Source organism: Rhyacophila brunnea, unplaced genomic scaffold (genome assembly GCF_057557595.1).
Source record: "Rhyacophila brunnea isolate RB1 unplaced genomic scaffold, BYU_Rbru_1.0 scaffold_11, whole genome shotgun sequence".
Classification (NCBI taxonomy): domain Eukaryota; kingdom Metazoa; phylum Arthropoda; class Insecta; order Trichoptera; family Rhyacophilidae; genus Rhyacophila; species Rhyacophila brunnea.
Window position 1 is genome coordinate 39,280,490 of NW_028232763.1, and position 24,047 is coordinate 39,304,536.

Here is a 24,047-nt window from a genome sequence, read left to right on the forward strand (position 1 = left end):
AACAAACACTTATGACTGACAAAGTTTAGTGTGCACTATAAATGTCGGATATTATCAGCCTACCTCCACAGTTTGCAACTGCTACATATTATTGTAATGTAAATAACAAATGAAAAGAAAAGTTTTCTACATTTTTTGTACGAAGAACTTCGTCATTGTTGATACTGATATTTTTGCAAGGATTATAATATGATAGTCAATGTTTATTGAAATTCTATATTGACAAACTCTCAGGGTTGTTCGGAAACATATCTAATTTCAATACAAGCGTGTCCGCGCACTTTGAGAGAGACGCCGTTTGTCAGGGATACGATCATTAATTAATTATCTCTTCCGTGACTGAGACCTATTGGCCTTACTCAGAGGCTCTAGTATAAATGTTGGGGATTGTTTCCGCTGTCAGATTTTGAATAATGCATCTCAAAATATTAATGATAATAATAATATTTCATTCGGTATCTCAATCAATTCAGAAGAATTTTTTTCCCGTCTAATATTGCTAACTTTATTTGATCTCTTTTATTTTCATATTTACAAAAGTCAGTCAACGACCTCAAGCCAACTTTATATTATGTAGTGATCTCATAAATAGTATCATCCACTATATTGACACCCCTTCGGAGATTAAGCCATAACCGTCTTCTAATAATTTTATACTATTAGTTATTATTAATCTTATTAACACTAATATTCAGATTTAGTTATATTTTATGTTGCTGTATGAATTAATTTAGCTTTAAAAATAGACATTATAAACAAATATCTGCTCTATGGAATTATAGCGTAAAAATTTCTAAAAAGGTCATACGGCACCTCATCTAATGACACAAAGTAAATTATTTTCTTTATGTAAAAGAAAAAGAGGAAGGGTATGATGATTAGGTATTATTTTTAGATAAATTATATATTTATACATATATAATTTTTAACACTAGAATAGCCTATCATACCTAATGAAAGTATTGTAATAAAAAATAGGTGCGTGTACTTATATACGCGCGTTAGAAGTTATACTTCTTAGGCGTAACAAAATAAAAACAAAATTTCTGATAACCTAGATTTTTCGACAAGCTCTTAATGAAAGTTAATTACACATTCAAGAAAAATGGCCGCTTATTGGAGCGCCGTTGGTTTATTTCTATACACTTTAATTTATATTACTACATTATATAATTATGTCTCGTTGTTTTTATTTTTAAAGTAACAACTGTCACTCTGACGTTTAGTCGTTTGTTTACGTAAGGAATTGCAAATGGTCGACAATAATAAATTTGTTGCCTAAGCAACGAAATAATTCTATTATCAAACTTGCGTTTATATACAACTGATTGATTCGCAGCTAACTTCATACTGTCGCGCACTTTCGTAACGGTGTGCGCGCACAGCTCTCAATTTCACTCAATTTCACTTTCGCCCCAAAAGAAATATAACTTCAAAAAAAATCTGTGGATTGTACCTTATAGAAGAACACTCACAGACATCTAGACTTTGAGAAAATCACATAAATATGAGTGAGTTTTTGAGTTCCTCTGCTCCGCTCCAGAAGCTAATACTTGCTTCAGTTTCACACCAGGGTCTGCTCCGCTCCAGGTTTTATATGTCGCATTATATATGTATACAAATGTTTAAAAATTATTAATAAGTAGTTTTGAACCAAGGTTTATTATTCGTTCTTTTTATTATGAATTCTAATAAACAAGATTTCCGACAGCAAACCAGTGAGATTCTTTGATGCTTTTCATACTATACGTACGTGCAATGTGCAATATATCGATGCGTATTTGGTCCCAATAAAGTGTATATTATTATAATATCTTATAGTTTTTAAGTTATTAGAATCATTCATATCTGATTTACTTTAAATATACAAAACTGGACAAACAGCATCTGTATACTGACTATCGACAATATATTATTATAAAATAAATCAATAACATACTAACTAGAATATATATGTTAAAACAACTAATGTAAGCTTACTATTCGTCGATATTATTGTGAGAGTACTCCTACCCATTGCCTGTACAATCCTTCAGAACTAATTTATTCCATTTCCAGAAGCTGTTTGAGAAGTACTGTTGGTTTCTGCGTAGTGACAATACAAACTGAAGAACAATTTTCAAAGTTGCTTAGCGATCTTCAGCGAAGAGGTACCCACTACTTATACAACAAAGTTTGTTGAATACTTACCTATCGAGGGGCATGTATAGTGGGTTTACAATATATTGTTATGGAAGTTGAAATTAATAATAATTGATGATAGCAAGCATGTACCTACAATATATTAAGTATATTTATATTGGCATACAGATACATCAGTATGACAAATGAGATTGGGCACCTAAATAAACCGGTGGGTAAGTATATTCATAGAAAAACTACAATATAATTATTAACAGTCGACAAAGTTGAAGTCTATAAAACTATATCATAATATATAATATGATTGTGTAATAATTAATCTGCATGATTTAAAGATTATAACGTATCGAAAACACACTTATTAGTAAGTAAGTAAATAAAAATTATGAAAAACATAATATATATAAAGGGTTATTATATTAATTAAAAATATATTTTTTATGGCACAAGCATCTACGTAAAGCTGGGAAAGATAATTTAATTTTTAAAGAGATATCTTTCAATTCGCTATTCATCCTTTCATCATACCTATACCTACTTTGAATTCAAAGACATATTAAAAAAAACCAAATGTGAATTTGATCCAGCTGCATAATTTGGATACAATTCTCATGGAAATACTAGGCAGCGTTTGGTTCAACGCTACACCATGAAAAAAGTTGTCAAAATAATATGTTAATTGCGGCAATATCTCTTGTAATATATGAACTGCATTTGTATAAAATAAGAAAGACGATCCATGAATCCTCACTCACTCATCGAGTTCTCACACATCGTCACGAGTTCTTCACTCGACACAGTCAACCGTCATTCCACTCAAGGCCAGCCCTCAGTTCATTTGTATAATCAATCTCTTGATCACATCGATCTCACTAATATATCCGTATCCGCGATATAATCTTCTGCTGTCATCTTTATTATTGTATTTATTTACTCTCGTATCAATATATTAAACTCTCCTTATCTCCTCTACCTTATCTATCAATAAAGTAGTGACCCTGACGTGATATGAACACACAACCTTAAGATAATATTATGTTTGTCCCAATTATACTAAGCATCTATCAGAATCCTTTGTAAATTTATGGATATCTAGGGCATCTAATCAATGCTACATTGACTGCATAAAGGATAATATTCAACAATAAAATTAAGTTAAACACTAATAAACACCACAAAATATAGAGTAAACGTGCCCCAGTATAGACCATACAAACTAAATGGTATGTGCATCAGTGACTCGAAAGATTATGGAACTTCATCTGCGCACAAATGACTAAAGGTCAGTGCCCGGAGTTCTTAAGTCAACCCAACCCATCCTCACACTTAAAGCACACTTAAATTATAGTCCATTAATAATTATCGCCAATATAATAAAAAAAAATATATATACATTTAAAAGTTTACAAATAATAAGTATATTATAGTATTGCCAGATTTATTTAAATATTAGAGTTGACTACACGTAAAGACGTTTTTAAGTTTAAAAATTCTTTTGTTTATCCGTAATCTTTAAATGTATTTTAAACCCTAGTTTAATTCCTAGAAGCGCACAGCAATAAACAAAGTGAAAGAAAATACAGCAATAAACAACATAAAAAATACTAGAGAAGATGATCTATCAAAGTTGAAGGAAAGATGTAATTTCACTAAAGCAACATTGTCTCACAAATGCTCAAGTAAAAATAATCTCGTTAAAGTACAGCAGGTGAGAATATAATAGAATTAAATTTTCACTTGTATGAGATGCACAACAATTAAAAGATTGAATGTTATAATATTACCTTCTTACGAGGAATGTTTGAAAGTCGTTCGCCGAAAATATTGCATCATAATCTAATATGATATTATAAAAATCAATATTTGTTTGTTTGTTTGTTTGTTCGTATTTTATAGGTTGCCATACCGTTCATCCGATTGCGATAAAACTTTGTGAACTTATTGCTTGCACTTGCGCAAAGAGTATAGGCTATATCTTATATATAAAAATGAATGTCTGTCTGTCTGTTTGTCTGTCTATCTGTTTGTCTTTCTGTCTGTCCTGTATGCGTTCCTATACCATTCATCCGATTGCGATGAAATTTTGGTAAGTGGTTGTATGCACACCCGCAAAGGTTTCTGAATTAGAAAAAATCATCATCTTCTTCTTCATTCTATTTTATTTTATTCGTATGGTTCCTACACCATTCATACGATTGTAACGAAACTTTCATCAGTTATTGTAGGCACACCTTCAAAGGTTTCTAAATTAGAAAAACTATCTTCTTCTTCTTCATTATATATTCTTTTATCCGTATGGTTCCTATACCATTCATCCGATTGCGATGAAACCTTCGTCAGTTATTGTGGTAACACCCGCAAAGGTTTCTGAAATAGAAAAACCATCTTCTTCTTCTTCTTCTTCTTCTTCTCCATTCTATCTTCTTTTATTCGTATGGTCCCTATACCATTCATCCGATTGCAATGCAATTTTGACCAGTTGTTGTGCACACGCCCGCAAAGGTTTCTAAATTAGAGAATCATCTTCTTCTTCTACTCGTATGCGTTCCTATACCATTCATCAGATTGCGATGAAACTTTTGTCAGTTGTTGTGCGCACACCTGCGAAGGTTTCTAAATTAGTATTATATAAAATACAAAGTTTGTTGTTTGTTTATTCCATCCAATTTTGATTTTTTTTTTACTAGATATTAATAACATTAATAACATTTTATATTTTGGATTCGATTTTAATTTGGTGTTCTTTTGTTTGACCTTTACTCCTATTAGAATTATTTTCATATTGCCATATTATTGTATTACACAGATATTTTAATATTAAAAAAATAATTACTTGAGTATTATTGAGTTGAAAATTTATTCTAAAATAATATCAAGGTAAAATATTTATTTTTATATCATCATCATCATCATCAGCCGGGGTTAATCCACTGCTGGATGAAAACCTCCCCGAGCTTTCTCCAACTCTCTCGGTCCTGTGTCGTTCGCTGCCACGTATTTCCGCCGAACTTTACCAGTTCGTCAATCCAGCGGCTTTTAGGGCGACCCTGTGGCCGTTTCGTACCCCTTGGGTACCACTGGATGACGGCATTTGTCCAGCGGCCGTCCTTTCGGCGAGCAATGTGTCCCGCCCATCTCCATTTCAGCTGTTTGGCAACGTCTATTACATCGCGTACTCTTGTCTGCTTACTAACCCATTCGGTCCTTTCGCGTGATGCCCAACATGCACCTCTCCATGCCTCGCTGTGTGACTCTTAGCCTTTGGACATCTCTCGTGTTGAGGGTCCACGTCTCGCAGCCATACGTGAGCACGGGTAGCACACATTGGTTGAACACCTTACGCTTAAGACATAATGGTAGGTCACTCTTGAAGATAAAATTCAGACGTCCGAAAGCACTCCATCCGAGCTTTGTTCTTCGAGCAATTTCATCGTGCATGCTTCCGTCTATGGACACCTGCTGTCCGAGATAGACGTAGCTGCTGACTTGCTCGAGTTGGGTGCCAGAAATACAGATAATCGCAGGGTCCGAAATACAGTTCCTCATCACTTTTGTCTTTGAGACATTTATCTTTAGACCGACCGTTTGACTGACATCCGCGAGTTCTTGCATTCTACTTTGGAGGTCTTTCGGGTCTTGTGAGAGTATAACAATATCATCTGCAAAGCGCAGGTGACTGAGGTGCTCCCCATTAATTGGAACACCTTTTTCCTCCCAATCAAGTTTCCTAAATAAGTCCTCAAGAGTAGCGGTGAATAGTTTAGGTGAAATGGTATCACCTTGCCGGACACCTTTGTTATTGGGGAATTTATACGACCGTTTGTGGAGTTTCACGCATGCTGTGGCATCACTGTATATATTGTTCAATATGTTTATGTAGCGTCTGGAAATTCCTTGGTTGCTAAGGGCGTCTATAATTGAGAATTTTTTGATGGAATCAAACGCCTTTTTATAGTCTATAAAACCAAGATATAATGGCAGTTTGTATTCCTGGTAGCGCTCTATGATTTCCCTGACGACCTGTATATGATCCATAGTACTGTAGCCTCTTCTGAAACCGGCTTGCTCTCTTGGTTGGTTCTCGTCTAGAACTGTTTCGAGACGGTTTGAGAGTATTTTCGTAAAAACCTTATACAGAATTGGCAGTAGACTAATTGGTCGATAGTTTTTCAGATCTTCAGTGTCTCCTTTCTTATGGAGAATAATAATGGAGGCATTTTTCCATGACTCTGGGATGTTCTCTTCGTGCAGACAAGACGTGAACAGACGTGCGAGCACTTCGCTCACCGTCCTCCCGGCCCGTTTGAGAACATCGATAGTCAGCCCATCTTCTCCCGGGGCTTTCCCACTCTTCATGCACATTATAGCATATTCCACTTCTGTGGTAGTAACCTCGGGAAGAGGGTCTCCATATTCTCCGTTCACCGGAAGATCTGAATTGATGTCAGTGTCATCTTTGTATAGAGCGCTGTAAAACTCTACAACAGTGTCCAGTAGATGATCCCAGTTACGCACGATACTTCTTGCGCTTTTAGTGTCGTGATCTGCCGTCTCCCTATTGACAGATGCTGCTTGTTCTTATGTAAGCTCCTTCCTGACGCAACAATTGATTCAACAAGGGTCATATTGAACTTACGAAGATCTTCTCGTATGTTTTTACGTAGAGTTTTGCACAGCGTGGAGTACTCGAGATCATTTGCAACTTGTTGTTCGCTTTTCGTACTCCTACGCAGCTTCATAAGATTCAACGTTTCCTTTGAAAGTTTGCTTACTCGTTCGACCACAGCAGCAACTGTTTTGATATAGAAATTTTAAACTTTTTAATGACTTAGTCCGTATTGTTTTAGCATATTGAGTCAATTTAGATTTGAAATAATTCACGAATGTTTAATTAAAGATAAAAGTCATAAGATTATTATTATATTAATTATTATATATTAACGGCATTAAGCTAGAGGATAACTTAATAAAAAACGCTGAATGCTTCTATAATATTAATATTATGTTCTGTGTTTTACATTGACTTTAGGTTTCAAAATGCTCACGTCTTGTAATATTAAAATCTATCGGTAGAGAAACGCAAGAAAAAAAGAAGATCTTGATAGACTTTCCTCAATGTAATTGTAAAAGGTAGATAGTTTTTCATTCTATGTACTATTATTATATTATCGTAAAAGATATACTAAATCTGTAGAAAAATGTTTGCTTACAACATAATAATAATATTATAATTATTTTATAATACTTACTTATATATTGAGACAATTTTGAATGACGTTTATAATGAATAATGACTTAATAATGTAAATTGGTTATAGAATGATAAACCTACAATGATACAAATTTAATAATGAGTAGGTACTTGTTAAAACAAACACAGGCGGTGAACAAATGATAGAATAATATATTGGCTTCTAAAGTAGTATGTATTAATCTAGAAATTAAATTAACGTGTTATTTTTTCAACATCAGCGCATCTATTCTATACACAAGACTGCGATCGGCAGTTATCGAGGGTAGTTTTTCATATATTTGTGTATTAATATTATAATTTGTTAAAATAAGTGAGCCGTCCAACAGTCAAAAATGGCTCTAAAATTTAGTACACCCAAGAGAGGTGCTGTTAAAACATAGCACACATTGTAACAATTACAACTAACTTACTGTAGTTGTTACAATAGGTGCTGATTCGTCAATACAAAACTACTCTCGATACCTGCCGATAGCGACCGATAGCAGTCTTTGCGCTGTTTAGATCCAGAATGGCTAACAACAATTTAATTATATTAAATATCTATTAATATCGATCGAGGGGTAACCTAGTTTCACACTGAATCATAGAGTTAATATTGATCATGGTGATAGTCAAATAGTAGTGGAAATAAAACAAAAAGATATTATGAGAAGAAATGTACTCTGTTTTTCTTAAGAATATACTCGTAACACGTGTGGACAGTAAAATCCAAAATAAATTCGAATTCGCATGAATTATTCTATTCTATAGTTGAAATTGTCTATCAGGATATCGCGATTGCAGTGATACTAAAACAATATAGGTATCTTAATAAAATTTAATTATAAACTAATATTGAAGAAACATTTGTAATATTCCAAGTGAGTCAGTTTTAACGATTCTGGTTTTATGATCAGAGTCATTAAAACTTATTTCGAAATTACATACAATTTCTATCAATAGTTTCCATTTACAGCAGGTACTAAATAGTTACGTATATCTTGTTTATAAGATTCTCAAAGTCTTAATTTATTATAATATAGTGTGAGTCCTTAACTTTGTGCCATACAGGATACTATAATAAATATACAATAGCAATAAGACAACCGTGTCTTTAAGTTTATATTAAAATCACGGTTGCCCACAATTTATTCTTCAATATAATATGGAAACAATTACAAGATAAAAAGAACTTTTTATATACAACGTTTTTAAATTTTCTGTTGAATCATATAAACTTGACTTGACTAGCTTAAACGATCAAAAAAATTGTACTTGATAAAAATAATAGTGAAATGTCATTTTGACATTCATATTGATTTTCATAGTAACGCACGTATATATATATAATTTGGTTGCTAGAACCCCAGACCCCTAGCAACCAATAATAGTGGATTGGATTACGAATTTTTTCCGAAATAACTTTTCATACAAAACAGAAATTAACTGAAAATGAATTCAATGGCTAAAAGTATTAAAAAAATGCATTGGTATCGTGTTCTGATATATCCTAAAAGTTTTAAATGTCTAGCTAGTCGGGAATTTAGTTAAAAATCAATTGTAACATTTGTACCGGATAAACAACTACTGGACAAATAAGAATACGACCTAATAAAAACGTTGTAAAATACAACTTCATGGAATATAATTATGCATATAAGACGAATAATAAAACATAAGCATTTGAATTAACTGGTCAGACATACGTTTATCATGCAGATCCGTAGAACCCAATGAGTGAGAAATATAACATAATAATTAATATAATATCTTCTTTAGCTATATCCGCCGCTAAGTTGGAGCATATGGACACCACGCGGCGCCTCCAAAAATCCCTGTCGCTAGCCATTGTTTTTGCATCTTTCCAGGTTATACTACGAGTAGCATCCCCTAGCTCGGCCGTATATAGATAGTATTTAGCGGCCTTCCAGGACGCCGGAATCCGGTTGGGTTGAAGAACAGGGAAGCCAGGTTGAGGTTCTCATCTGGCATCCGCAGCACGTGGCCGAGCCAGGTCTAACGTCGCCTCTTCACTTCATTACTTACATAATACATTTTTATATATTGAATGATACATTCAACGGCATACGTAGAAAAGTAAGACGCCAAATTTTGTGATTTAAGTAGCTTCGTAATTGGCGCAAGTGTAGCTGTACCAACCTTTCCTAAGATGAGAGAAAAGATTCATCTGATGGTAGCCGACCTCCAATAGGGATGAAATCGTACAAGAAAAATAAGTTTGTATTTATAGGCTAGAAGGTTGTCATTTACTCAAATTGAGACTACGTTATTTTCAAGTAGGTATTAACGGTAGCCTACTTTGTAGAGCGTTCACCTCTGAAGTCATTGGTCATAAGCTTTGATTCCAATGCAGTAAATAATGCAATATTACTTTAATTAAGTACTTACTTAATAAAGTTAATTAAGTAATAACTATGTGTTTTAATTCTACTCCTATTTTTATTTGTATTCATCCCAACTTTATCCAATCTATTGTGTTTAAACTTTCGTGTTATCAACGCTTTATAAAGTTTTCATTTGATAGTACGAATGCCTAATGTCAAATGGCATTCGCTAACTAGGTATACATTGTCTGATTTCGAGTAAAAGTTTTATATGTTTTATTACACCCATCAGTTATCGAATCAGTGGCAGATGCTAATGAAATTATTGTTTGATTTGAACCAACGAACCAATTTCACCAATTGATTTTATGTGAAAATCAATATATTATTACTTTTATGGAATTTTATTGTATAAATTTATACCCCATCGAAATCAATACGTCGATTTCGATATTTTATTATTTTAATCACTACCCCAATGTAGCTCCCTAAACTTAACACTTGTAATATCTGATCTACACGCATTTTATCGCGTCTCTTATTAATTCCTTCGAGTGTATTATTCTATAATATATAAACCATGTCTTCCTATTATTAACGACATTCATTTTTGATATTCTTTTAAAATACCCTCTGAACTCTTGACTCTGTATTCCTGTATTTTATACTTAAAATAAAATTACAAGTTAATCTTAAAAAGCCTTTGATTGATATACTTACCACACATGTTGCTGAGATAACCACATAACATAACGAGTACCTCATGGAATAACACACCAATTCAAAATAGTTTGTTTTATGTCTTTTGAGCTATTGTTGCATAGAAAAAAATACCACACCAGCCAATTTTTTTTTGGATTTTTCTCTCGAAAAACACCGAAAATACTGTTTAAAATAATACTCGTAAGTAGAGTTATGATTATATAACATTTTTTGTAATATCTTAAATAACATGGAATAATAATCTACCTGTAGTTGGTATCACAAGTTATTGTTATTATTTTTTTATGTGACACTGAATATGACACTATGCCGAGTTGGTGTGATATTACTCGGAAAAAATATACATGCTCCCTACACAAATCGTTTTAGTGTATCATTTAACTATGATTTCACCGTGGAATATGACACTAATTCAACTTTTACCTTCAACTCTCGCCTTTATCAACATAGAACAGCACTGTATTGAAAAATCATTATCCTTTGTAATGAATCGCACCTACTTTCATTACCGCTAATTGCTTTTGTGACAGTAAAGTTGTATTATTTTTTTATTGTGAACAAGTGACTAATTTTAATATTAATACTATCGACCGATGGTAGGTACTTGATGGAATTTGAATTTAAAAAGTATCAAAACATTTAAATAGTATGCTTTTATTAAAATTTCAATGAAAAATATTTGATGATTTTTGACAAAACTTTGATAAAAAAAGGTTTATTCTTACTATTCGACAGTTGTCTTGTAAGTAAATTGAAGACAGAGCGTCGGTGTTAAACAATCGACGTCGGAGGCTTAATGCCTCCCAGGTGTCTCATTCAGCGATCCAAAGTTAGTTCTCGCGAGCCAAATACCAAATCAATCCCAATTTTATCGTGATAATTTATTTACCGTCTGATCCGATTGTTTTCCGAATATTCGCGGAATTCCTACCAATAAAGTGAAGGAAATTATTGATTTCCCGAATGAGAATAAAATATATTTTCCCTTGAGATTTCTGCTCTGGCAATAACAATTATTTTATCCGAAATACTTAGATTCTCGCCATTCATACGTTAAATTAGATAAATGTTAAAAAAGTTAAATAATTTATTATTGTTCAACGAAGCATTACTTTATTTAGAATAATACAGATATAGCTTCTGCGTCTTTCTTTATATCTGCTCTTTAGTCAAAGCTTTAGAGGTGAGCTAGAAACACCGTCACCAGTTTGTGTACTCATGTTTCGGTATGCTACTACCCATACTTAGTACATGTGGCCCAATAAACTTGTTCCAAGAAACTTGTTCGAAGTTCAAACGCATGCGATGAGATATCGCCGCGACTCGCTAGTTCGTACTGTTGGTAGATGACATTAAATGCGCACGAGAAAGATAGCATAATATACGTATGTCGAGCCGTGATATATACTCAACTGTCATTGGCATCATTGCTCTTCCTTTCTCCCCAGTTGTAAAGTTGTTATAGTGAAGGACAGAAATGGCGACACTTTCGTTTTGTAGTAATAATATGGAGTTAGTTTTAGTTCGAGTAGTTATTTCGTCTATCTGGTTTCGTCATGTCGAGTTTCTCGATTTTTAGTGTTATAATTTATTATTATTGAAACTTACGAACTGAATTCAAGTTTTATGCGTAATTGTATAAATGGATAATAATTATATAACCAATTTGTGTAAAAATGGCTTATAAAAAGCACTGACACAACTTTGCACCTTTATAATATCCCAAATACTAGTAAGTATTTTGGAACAAGTTTCGATACTAAGTATTTTTTTAAACTGGTAGTAAGTATACTTAGTCTTCAAAATCGACCAGTTTTCCTACCTCTATAAAGCATATAGATAGCACAAGGTGCCTCCAATAATATATATTGCTCGGTTGTGTTTATGTATTATCCCAAATCATGCCAACATCCTGCAGCTGAAGGTCAAAAAAATTTCAAGGTCACGATAGATAGAACATGCACTCATAAAGCAAAGAAATCAGCATTTTGCCTGATTTTAGAGGGCAGGTCAAAATTTCGAATCACAAATACTCCATAACATGATTTCGAGACTTTTGCCAGTAATGCTTATTAATTATATTACTATGTCGCCAAAATTGTCAGAAACTACTCATATCTTCCGGGTTTGTATGGCGGGGGCAAGTAATAGAGCACGATCCACTATGTTCTGTTTATTTATTAATTCTTATGGCGAAAGTTTATTGTTGAAAAAGAAACAAAATCACGGCCGTGAAACACTATGATATAAAACATACAAAACCACATCAGCCAAGCTTATTGTGACTGTCTTTTTCCCGTATCGTCTCGTTCTTTATTTTTTGCATTGCATATACATATTTACACTGCCGTTTCCAGTACAAACATGGAGTAATTTTGGATCCAATTTGTTATGTTACCTTAACCTCGTCACGGAAACTACCCCAACAACCTACTTGATAATTTAAAAATATAAAATTGAAAAAGTAACGTTTTTTTACAAGGGATATACCTACATTGCGCAACAAACCAGTTAACTATTTCAAAAAACCTTTGTGTCTGTTTCAGCTATAATATAATATAAACGCCGTAGGTGGTAATATATTTTTTTTCCGACCATGTCCGATCCTAATAGGATCATATGGGCCTCCACAGAGTAGAGGTTTGTATTAACAGATTTTGTTTTTTACGAGAAATGGATGTCAACCACTTGCTCAACCTATTAGGTCCATACCCTGACTCACACAAATTGAAAAACAATATGTGTACTTGCCAGACCCAGGATTCTAACCTGGGACCCACGGCATTATAGTCCAACGCTTAAGCCGCGCGGCCACCGTCACAACACAAACACACACAAACTATTTTATTTTCATAAAACTTTACATATTGATGAAGATCAGCAACGTTTTCGACGGCTCCAATAGAATATTCTCAACTGATACAAAATAATATATATTATTTTTATAGCTATTCATAGATAATAATACCTAAATTTAATGAACTATTTTTTTATTCACCGAAAATTCACAAAATTTAAGAATGTAATATGTTTAGTATTGAACATACTTACATAATTTTGGAAAAAGTAAGACAACCGAATCGAACCTGCATCTCTCGGGTATCGCGCCCGCCGCTCAAATACCACTATGCTAAAGCTGTCATACTAATAATTACGACAAATTTTAACTATTGGCTCTTATAATACTCTTTGAAGCGCTTCCCAAATTGAGCTACAATTGGCTATCGACTTTTGTATTTTAAATCAAAGTAGGTATTACTTTAATTACTAGCCGGCGTCACGGATTACTCCCAGATTTTTTTTGTGTTGTAACTTACTTGAACATGCTATTAATTTAATTACCTGAGTATGTGAATCCAGGTTTATTTTGCGTAATTTTTTAAAGAATATTTAACCTTCCCATTTATTTAGTATAGAATAAGAATGTATATTTAATGTAAGTTGCAAATGTCTTAATGAAGTGGATGAAACCGGTCCTAATATTAAACTATTATAAAGAATATAATAAACATATTGTTTTTTATTTTGTTTATTAAAATATTTACTGAATTTGGCTTTGATAATGCTTTCAAGTTGTTGTTAAGGCTATACCTCAGTTGAGGCATGGTCTAAAAATATCGTGGCTAGGCGATGCGCGGATTGTGCAAATGACGCGTGCCGAACGAAATATAATTTGTCATATAAATCCAACATGCGTTCATTTAATGTTCTGTTTATTGTTCTATTAGTATCAATAACATAGTATTATAATATAGTATATTAGTATCAATATATTCATTGACATGTTTTCTTTTTCAAGTAAATGGGTAACGTTTTTTAGTAATCTTTACACGATTTAAGAATTAATACCCCCGTCGCCATCATGAAACAAATTGACGTGTTCTCAGTTCGACGTTCAATCTCCGATTGCCAGCGAGTCCAAAATTTCGTACACCTATACTTGAAAATTATTTTCCGTTTCACTGAAATATCGTCTTAAAACGTTGTAATAGGAAATATTATCGGGGAATGATAAAAACATATTGTATTTACTATATTTTTTTGTTCTCATATTATTAATATCAAACAACTCTGTTCGCAAAATATCACGTTTTGCCATTCTAACCAAATGTATGCGAAACTCAAAAACCTGGAAAATCTGCAGAGTCCAAAGAATATAAAACCTGAAGCGACCACAAAAGGAGCAGGAGAATGGCCATAAAAATTTTATTCAGTAAAAACAAAACGTTATCTTTACAGTTACTTTCAACTTATAACGGTCGGTAAAAAGGTAATCCAATTAAATGCAACTCCCCAGTGTCCTGTTTACTTTAAAAGTTGCCTCTGTGTTTACTCTTTCGAAACGTTTTGCTGATCAAGCAGTGATATTGCCTTTTACCACGAGAAAATGTAAATTAATTGAGGTTTTAATTACGCTGATTTATATGTTGAGAATAACTAAATTTTTTTCGATATTATTTTTTATGCTACCCACTTGACCTATGATTTAGGAATATTTTATTGAGTTAGTAAGACAATTAACTATCCATATTTCGATTATGACTAGTAAATTTATTAGATGACGATATGCTAACAGTTCAGAGACGACATTAGTAATGTAAATTTTAACCAGTTTATTAAAAAAATCTCCCCTTAAACTGTTTTAATACTAGTTATAAATAAGAAAACGTTACTGCTGTGAGTTAGAAAGAAGAGATATTAATTATTATAATTACTAATTAATGTGAGTACCATAATATTGTTTGATAGGCGACTTAATGTATTTTTGAATGTTTTAGTCTGTTTTTCAATTTCTTTATTGTAAATGTCGGTTTTATTTTATTTTATGTTATTGGTGACGCTTTTTATGTGGACTGTATTTGGGGTTGGATTCAGGATGCTGAGGGAAGGCGGTTTATACGGGATGCTGTTAAACTTTGTCAAATCGTTATTCTTAATCGTTATAATATACATTATTGTGGAATTATCAAGCGAATTTTATTTATATTGTTAAGAAGAAACTAGGCCACATACAACCTATGATCCATTAACACTGTTATCCAACCTATATCGATAACAGGCACAGCTAGCTCAGGGTATTGGGTTTTCGCACTATCTCTCTGGTGAATTCCAATCCTTTATGGAAAGGACCGTCGGAGCCATATGGTATCCGACGGATGTGTTTGTCATACCGTTGCAGCGGTTAATTGCGAGTATTGATAAGTTAAATTCGAAATGGACGCCAACGAATTTTCTCTGAAAGAAAAGAACGTAAAAGAACATAATATAGGGTGCAATTAAATTAAATGAAACACCGTGATAATTTAACCTCACTGCATTTAATATAAATTTATGATTAAAAATCAATGGTACAATATCGTAATAACAAATAATTACGAAAGTACAAAATGGCGATGCAACGCCGAAAGGAATTCACCACCGTTCATACACGATGGTATTATAATCATTGATATACTACTAGATGAGCAGTTCCCATACAAGTGTCATTTTAAAAGTGTACCACAAAAGATATTATGAATATCGTTTTATAATATTTCCTTGTAGGTATAATGCGTTAAGACCGATAACATGGATTCCCGAATTTCACCCGTATTGCCCTGGCTGTAAAACTAAATTTGCGTTCTTGGAATAGTGAACCTAAGGGTGGCTGCAACGCAAAGCAGACAGAGCAAGTCGTCATGCGCTGACTATTAGTTAGAGTAAGATGCAAGCTAGATCGGGTTTACCCAGTAAGTTTTAACAAAGGCCGACTCGCTGAAAATCGGGCGTCATTTTAAGAAGCATTTATGATTCATCCAGTAGTATATCAATGATTATAATACATAAACGAATAATTACGTTAGACAAAAGACGCGCTACCGTCTGCAAACTATGATATTTATACAATATATTCTCAGCAATTTAGCCTAGTTTAAACAAAATATCCACATGTGAGTGAGGCTATAATTAAAACAAACAACTTAAACTAATTAATAATAAAAATTAAAACGTATTTACACGCCGCGTGGCGGTTGACACGCGGATTTGCTGTTCCATGACCTCTCGGGTCGGAGTTCAACCAGAAAAGAAAGGATTAGAGCGGATATCGACCAGTCAACAATCGATTCCTCCCACCACTTATCAAACCCGGATGCTTTCTCGAAGTACAAACCGCAGCATTTTTGTGTTGCTCGCGAGAGAAAAACCTCTCCACTAATTAAAATTATTAATTTGGCCATTGGTGACGTCTGCAACGTCACAATATCTTGCTATATATTATATTATTATAATATAATTTGTTATTTTATGTTCCTCGATTTAATTAGAGGTGGCGCCCAGGTTATGCTTCAAAATCAATTTATTCGTTGATTCTTATCATACAATTTTATTCATTTTATTAAGCTTTGACAGCGGCACCGGAAGTCATGTTAAATACTGACGAGCTTGATTTAATTCTCAATCCATGCTCATCTCATCATTTAGATAACTTTAACTGGCAATCAACTGTAATATTTATAACAATAAATACTGGAAACTATTGGATCAAGAACAAAATAAGAATGGCAAAGAGTTTTTTTCAGCGTCTTATTCTTCAATCGAGAAATAAATTTAGGCACTTCATGGATGTAAATAAGAAGCTCAGCATTATCCATATTACTCTACATAGTCATATTTTAAAGAAACGCACCATTAGATAACCAGAAACTTCAACAGCAAACGAGTAGAAATTATTCATTGTCTACTTGTATTACCAATGAAAATGCTTTAAGATGAGCCAACATAACTTACATATTATGAGGGTTCTGGAAACAAAAACGGCAGTCTCCATTTTTTTTTTAAATATGTTGGGGAGTCATTAAAAATGTCTTACATATTTCTTGTAGGTATAATTTCTGAAAAAAAGGAATATGAAATGTTTTTTGTATACTAATAATATACCTATAACATGTTTTTATAACATTTTTAATGATTCGCCAACATATTATTCCAAAAATGGAGACTGCCGTTTTGTTTAAATAACCATGCCCTTGTATTTTTGTACAAGTTTCATTGATGTGCAGTTAATTATTTTCGTCCATTTATATTTTTAATTGTCTTTATGGCCAGAATTAAATACTTTGTGTAGTGTTTTTGTTGTTTAGTCTTGATGAGCATAGCTTTATTACGCACTTTATTATTACTTCATGAAGTACGGTAAGGTAGAGGAATACGTAGACAGAAAGGAATTTTCGAGAAGTGGCTCAATGTCTAATACTTTGGTGATTGTATAGGAAGATGTACTGAAATTTAGTTGCCAACGTTTTTTAAACTACGGAAACAAAAAGAAAAGTCCTAATATAATAAAAGTGAAATGTGCTCGTATTATGTTATATTCATACTGATATTTCACCCGAAGGTATAAATTCTGGATGAAAAATTAGTTCTTTTCCAATATTTCCATATACCCCTACAGGCAGCATTGACCTGAAATTGAATCGTATTTGATTTTGGCGGCGTCTGCATAATTTTTAGGTGCATTCACCACCGCTCCCGTTCAATGCGCCGCATAAAAAGATTATGTAACTCAATTGAGACGGGGTAGGGAATGGGAAAAATCACGTCCGTTGCCGCGAATTGCTAGGACCCTGCTAATGGTGGAAATTAGATCACGCGCCGAAAAATGAGCTTAGTACGTGACCCACCGCTAACTGCAACGAACCAAAAAAAAAGAATTATTGATAGTTTTTGAGCGTGGAGGAAATCATTTAGAATTACTTTGGACATTGTTATTAGATCCTTCATGATACTTGATACTAACAGTGAACATAATATAATAGTCTTATAAGTAAGTAAGATATTGCTGAAATCAACATTCACCTCCATTTCCAGTTTGTTGATAAACATAATAAGTAGGTTCATGCTGTATTTTATACCGAAAATTAGGTACTATGTGACTAAAAGAAATAATAAAAAAAAATATAATACGATTGTCAAATAACGCTAGTAGAATAAATAAATACAAAATAAAAAGCTCTAAATCACTCAGCACTAAATGAGTGACACACTTATATTTATTATATATATATGTTTTGTTGTCAAAACAAAAAAATAGAGCGATAATTATCGTCTGCATTTTCTCAATCAAAACTAGATCAGTAGGGTTTGTTATGATTTGTTAAATAGCTACAATATCTCTTGTAATATACTGCATTTGTATAAAATGGAAGGACAATGCATGAATCCTCACCCACTCATTGAGTCCGTCTACCATGATCACGAGTCCTTCACTTCTACGTAGTCAACCGTAATTTTACTCGAATCAAGTTTCTTAGTTCATTCATAATAAACTAGCTGAGCCAGCTGGCGGTTGCCAGTTGTCTCGCTAGGTCTTGCAGATGGCTTGGCGGTGTTGGATTTTAATATAATATTGAAGTATGCATAGATGGCGCCATAGTTTTCTCTTCGGGATGGGTTTTTTCTTCATGTCAGACAGTTTGACATTTTGTCACTGCCAATATAAATTTGGACTCATATGCGTAGTAGAGTCTGGCCTTCACAATATCGTCTAACACCGCCTTAGGCTGCTATGCCTAGCAGAACAGCTGGCAATCGCCGATTGCTACCACTGACATTTTAATTTTAATACAATATATGTGTATGTATGTGCAGTTAAATATGATAAATGATTACACATATCAATCATTCGAATATAAAGCAATATATTATGTGATTATCATAAATAGCGATCCAATATAACGTGATATTAATCTCCTTCGGGTTGCTTTGAGATAATAGAAGGTTAGCAGTGTAAAAAATAAATTTAAACATTATTTTGTTTCATTGTCTATAAAAAATAAATGCTTGCAGTCATAGAATAATGTTTAAAAAATCAAAATTTGAATTAAAAATTAACCTTAAACGATTTAGTTTTCCGGTGCGGGATATTCATATCGAGACAAATAATGAAGCAATACATATTATATCTGAGTGGAATAGAACAATTTTGATAAGAATATGAATTAATAAGACCTAAAGATGTGGAATCAGCTTAACAAAGCATTTTTTTATATGACCAAGAAGAGTAGAATTATGTTTGTATAACTTTCATCCAGCAGTGGATTGATCTTGGTTGATGATGACAATGACTATATTATGAATGGGTAAATATAATATCAGCAATTTTGATAAATATAGCAATTCATATGACCGACAGACATTAAAATAACTTAAAGAGGCCTTCATCCACCGGTGGATTGATTCAGGGTCATGATGATAATGGAAATATAAATATATATAATATAATATCACCGATTTGGATAAATACAGCAATTCAAATGACAGAAAGGAGTAGAATCAGACATGGGAGGCCTTTATCCAGCAGTAGATGGGTTCAGGTCAATGATGATAAGGACGACAGAAATAGGTATAATATAATAGTAGAATCAGGTTGCGGAACCCTTCATCCAGCAGTGGATTAATCCTGGTTAATGATGATGACGATATGAATATGTAGATAAATATAATATCACCGATTTTGATAAATACAGAAATCCATATGACAAAAAGGAGTAGACTCAGTCTATGGAGGTCTTTACTAAGCAGTGGATTGATTCTGGATGATGATGATGATGATGACAATATGAATATGTAGATAAATATAATATCACCGATTTTGATAAATACAGCAATTCATATGACAGAAAGGAGTAGATTCGGGCTAGGGAGGCCATTATCCAGCAGTGGATTGGTTCAAGTCGATGATGATAAGATGGATAGAAATATGTATACTATCACAAATTTGTTAAACCAATAGTAGTAGAATCAGGTTGCGGAACTCTTCATCCAGCAGTGGATTGATCCTGGTTGATGATAATGATGATTGTGATGACGATATGAATATGTAGATAAATAACATTAGAAATTCAATACTGTCAAGAATACAATCAACGTAGAAAGGCCTCCATATCCAGCAGTGGATTTATTGAGGCTCGTGATAATAATGACATTATATATAGATAAGTAGATAATAATATAATATCACTGATTTTGATAAATATAACAATTCATGTGTAAGTAAAGAGTCGAATAAGGCCGAGGAGGCCTTCATCCAGCAGTGGATAGGTCAAGATTGATGATGATAGGGACGATAAAAATAGGTAGATATTATACAATATGACACATTTTGATGACTATAACAATTCGTTTTAATTTCTTTCGTTGTTTGCAATGGCAACTTTGTTAGTTTAATATGACTATGTTGTGATCTATGGAAATTAGTAGCCTAGGTAATTATTCAATAAAAAAAGAGTGCGTAACAGCCACAAAGAAGTATTTTAAAAAATCAAATTTGGAATATCATGTTATCTATGAAATGGCGGACAGTGGCGTACGCTGCTGTTGAAAGATAATTTACGTAGTTAATTGTACCAAGATTATTGTTTTCTCACCGGAAAAAAGTGCGTCAATGCCTACATTACGATATTTGAATAAAAATAATCGATTCCGTTTGTCAATTAAAGGATTAGAAGGTCTTAAGCGACGAAGACGTCATTCTGCTGTGCGTTAAATGAAATATGGCGAATCGTATATGTTATATGAGAAAATATCGGATATAAACGTCATGTACCTGTAAAATCATTGAAAATTTCTGAAATGTGGTCAATTCAATCGGTAGATGAATCGGTAGCGCATATTTTGAAGTGAAGATGTAAAAATAACAATAAAATGCCGCTTAAATGGGCTGTTGGTACGTTTTCCAAAATCTCTTAGGATAATAATATATAGGAGATAGGAGATAATCAATCTATCGATCACACTGATCTCATCAGTACATCATTACCCACGATTATAATCTCACGCTATCATCTTTAGTACTGTATTTATTGTCTTCTTGTAACGATAAATAAACTCACCACTCACAACATCCAAGCTCCAACGACTTTATCTCCTCCATATCATCAATCCCTAAACATTTTATTAGATTTTTAACACTAAAACTCATCAATGAAGATTCTTCAATATATATATACCTATACATAATAATATAGAAAACGTCGAATAAAATACGTGGCCAAATATTGATATCTTCTAGCACTTAAACTACAGTATGTAAGCATACCTAAGAGAAAGTCAGTCGGATAAAGCCACGAATAAATAGTGGAACTTGCCGTTCTTACTGGGTACCTCAAGCAACCAACATGTTTTAATATACATAATTTTGAAAGCATCGCATGTAGCATCTATATAAACACTAGAAAAAAACATTTTATAGAAAAAATATGACACTCGACGGGACTTGAAGCCGTATCTGCTAGATTTGCGCCAGTATACTTTTCCAATTAAGTTAAGGACATCTTACTAAATTACGACGATTTAAACTAGTAGTTGATACATGAAATGCTTTTAAATAGAATTGCGTTATAATGTTGGCTATCGGTTTTAGTATATAAAATTATGGTATGAATCCAGCAGATACAGGTTTAAGTCCCGTCGGGTATCGTATTATTTTATACAAAATGATTTTCTAGTGTGTATATGCATGAGATGTTTTCAAATTATCTACATTTAATATATAGAATGTTACATTCTCAAATGTTGTGTCTAATTCGTTGAATAAAATAAATAGTTTATTCAACATGTTTTACTTAATTACAAATCAGATACTTCATACTTCATAGTGTACATAACCAATAATCAACTTAATATATTTTTATATTAACATTCAAAATTATTTTCAGATTAAATAAGAAAAAAAAGATCAAGCATATTATATAATATGTATTTCGAAAAATTAATGGGACCTAAACTAATAAAAGATATAATAATCCTAAAGCGATATAAAAACTAGTATATATCTACGATTTTATAACAAGACTATTATTGAGATTAGAATTTTAGTTATGTGTTATGTCAAATATCCACATAAAAATAAATTGTGAATTATCTTTTTTTATTCGATGTCTAGTCAAAAGATAAAACTGCCTAAGGAGCTTCTTGAGACATTCGTAAATCAAACCTTTTTATGACTCTCGATAAATAGACCTTCTATCAACCTTTGAGGTTATCAACTCTGTTGATTGTTTCAACAGAATGGTTATTGACTAGCTAAAAAAAATATTTCAAATTCAAACAAACAAAATACTGATTCGAGAAGCATCGATTTTCCGGATACAAACAATATACCTACGGAAAACAAAATGTTTGGATATGTTGACGCTATCGATGCAAAAACATGCCATTCAATGTTATGAGCAAAAGTTAGTTCCAAAGCATGCAATTTGTATTGAAATGTTTTTTTTCCCCGGTCGGCATATATAATTTATTTACAGTGATATGAATATCCGTCCCATATTCCTTTATTTGAAACGGTATTTTTTATTCACCAGAATTTGTTATGACATTTTTATATTTTTAATATTCTATGAAAAAATAACTTTGGACGTTTACTGTAAATCGATTTCAATTATTGGTTATCACTGTTTTAATTTCCGACATTGGTTAAACTAGGTACTTACACATATTTTCCAGATATTTGCGTATTCTTACAATTCTTATTGTTACCTCTCCTTACTTCTTAGCCCATGTTTACTCCTTAGATAGAACATTCGGATACCACATGGTACCTCCAAGAATCCTTTTTTGCAACTCATACAATGATTCTGACCAGGTTTACAGTGGCTTCATGAACAATATAAGATGCCTAAAAATAACAAAGTAAAGACTTTTTTTTTCATTTTTCTATAATATAACTGTGGCATTCATCATAGGTAAATCAGTAGACACTGGCACTATGGCCATAGTAAAAACAGCTTGCAATTGTAGTGGCATTGTTTGCTAGCATTGGAACAAATATTGCAGAAATGAATTCCATTACATCTGCGAATTGTCTATGGTGTCACTGAATACTAATTTACTTATACCTATACCAACTCAAACGTCTTCCCCCGTATGATCTAAGTCATTATAATATATTTGTCATAATGTAGCCAAAAATATAAAATACAATTGTTGTCTTCTCACCATACCTCAAGTACCTACATACTTTACAAATGAATAATATGTCGTCACTGTTCTGGCAGAAGACACTAATTCGAAAAAATGACATATTGATTTAGTTATACCAAAATGTTCCTTATTTCAAACGTTACCGTTTGGAAGGCTTCTTAATAAATAAACAGTCTTTATTTTAAATTCATCCTTTTTTGGATTACTTAATAAACTCACATGATAGACCATTTCAACCATTTTAACAACTTCAAAGTCTGAAACTAGTTTTCTCGATTTAGTGTGTTCTGCCCGAATAGGGACGGTATAAACTATGACGATGGCCTACTATAAATTAGTAAAAACCTGATAATATAATAGTTACTGTATGACCTTGATTTAAATGCCAAGAAAGGACAGTTAGATCGGTAATTTGATGCAGTGTCTCTCAAAGTGTGGGTAATGATCTAATAGGAGGATATTATATAAGTATTTCTTGGGTGAGAAGAAATATTTAACAAATTTGATAATATTTATCAAGTATTAAATAATATATTCTTTAAATAACACAGTAATAATGATTATAGTAATTTCTTCATTTCGTAATACATCTTAATTTTTGCACATAGTAAACAAAGATAATACCTAAAGCGCCGGCTAGA